Below are 1,840 nucleotides of genomic sequence, written 5' to 3'. Positions count from 1 at the left end.
TTAGGAGGCTAAAATCACTGTGCAGTCTGGGATTTGGGGGTTGCTGATTTCTTTCCCTTTCCCCCAGCAGTGTGGACCATGAGAGTGGGCTGGGGGGTGGAGCAAACCAAACAGCTCAGGCTGGAAGTCCTTCAGGGAATTCAGCACCAGGGTGGCCTTTCTCTTCACGTCTCAGCTCAAGTTTCTGTCTGGAACCATGACCACCTGCATCCTGGTTGCCAGGGTAACCTCCACCTCGTTGAGAGCATCTTCAAAGACAAGGCACTTCTCTATAGGAGGACAGAGAGAACCGTTTGGCATAAGCGAGGAGGATGTTGGGGTCTGGCTTGCTGTGCTGGACTTTGGGGTCATCTCCAAGCATGATGTGAGAAAACAAGCTGAAGAACTCCTTGTGTTGGCTTGCCTTCATCTCCAATGAGGCAGACCCTGAGCTGGTGGCCATGGCAAACGGGATGCTGTGTTTCTGCAGGTGGATGATGAATTTCTCCGCCCCTGACATGAGCACAGCTATAGGGAACACTTCCTTTAACTTTGTTTGGCTTTCTTCCACCAGCTCCTCCTTGGACATCAGGAGCTGCAAGATGTCTATTATAATCTGTGCTGCCTCTAATGCCTACTTACCCATTACCAGGGACTTTACATCCCAGCTGTATTTCTTTTCATAGCAATCGCGTATTTCTTGAAACACCACTGAATATAGCCATTCAGTATCCAGAAGAAGGCCATCCATGTCAAAGATGAGGTGGGTGATGGGCTGTGGTGAGGGTGTGGGCAAGAGTGCTCCCATGGTGCTGCCTTCTTAGTCTGGGTAGGAGTGAGGAGCAAAGAGACCTCATCTTTCTTTTTTTTTTTTTTTTAGACAGAGTCTCACTCTGTCACCTAGGCGGTAGTGCCGTGGCATGATCTCAGCTCACTGCAACCTCCACCTCCCAGGTTCAAGCGATTCTCCTGCCTCAGCCTCCGGAGTAGCTAGGACTACAGGTGTGTGTCACCACGCCAGTCTAGCTTTTTGTATTTTTAGTAGAGATGGGGTTTCACTGTGTTAGCTGGGATGGAGACCTCAGCTTTCTAATCCAAGCATCTGACATATTTCATCCTAATCTTCTGCACTGAGCATTATATGATCAATTCAGTCTAATCAAATTTAATGGACATTGGTTCAGGTTCTGAGAACTCAAATATGGCCAAATATACCTCTGCCCTGCATCTCCAGTTTAGTGAGGGAGGTTTTGGCCTATGAGATATGGTGATGGGGACTCTATATTTGTTGTGATCATCATTATCATCATCAATCACTATAAGCCAGAAACAAAAGTAACTATTGTCTCTGTTTTTTAATTCTTACACCAATCCTGTGTAGTAAGCATGAATAGTCTCATTTTGTAGATGGAGAAACTGAGTCTTTGTAATGCTAAGTAACTTACCTAAGGTCAATTAAGTTGGCAAGTCGCAGAGCTGGAATTCGAATCCAGATCTGTCAGCCTCTAAAACCCACACTCTACCATTATTCAATACTACTACTTTAATTCCTTATTACTTGCATGGAGATAATAATAATTTGCTATGGAAAGTACCAGTTAGAAGGTGTTGTCTTTACCACCCCCACTGTAGTTTGGTGAGTGCTTTTGCCCCTTCTGATGTGGTTAGAACAAACCCATGCTCTACAGTGGGGTGGCCTCTGCAGCAGGTGCTAGTTTCATGAAGGAGATTGCCCCAGTCACAGGGAACAGAGGTTCATGATATGTAGGAGGCTGGCAGGATTTTATCTCTAATGAAACATGATGATGATTAGATCAAGACAACTTGACTGCAGCAATATTTTTACTCTGACAACTTTGTG

General features: G+C 45.5%; 1 pseudogene; it reads right to left on the bottom strand.

Moving 5' to 3' along the window:
* On the bottom strand, positions 1-787 carry LOC105498243 (pseudouridine-5'-phosphatase-like; annotated as a pseudogene).
* Positions 788-1,840: the final 1,053 nt, after the last annotated feature.

This window comes from Macaca nemestrina, chromosome 1, assembly GCF_043159975.1.
Source record: "Macaca nemestrina isolate mMacNem1 chromosome 1, mMacNem.hap1, whole genome shotgun sequence".
Lineage (NCBI taxonomy): Eukaryota > Metazoa > Chordata > Mammalia > Primates > Cercopithecidae > Macaca > Macaca nemestrina.
This window is presented reverse-complemented; position numbering and strand designations above follow the sequence as displayed.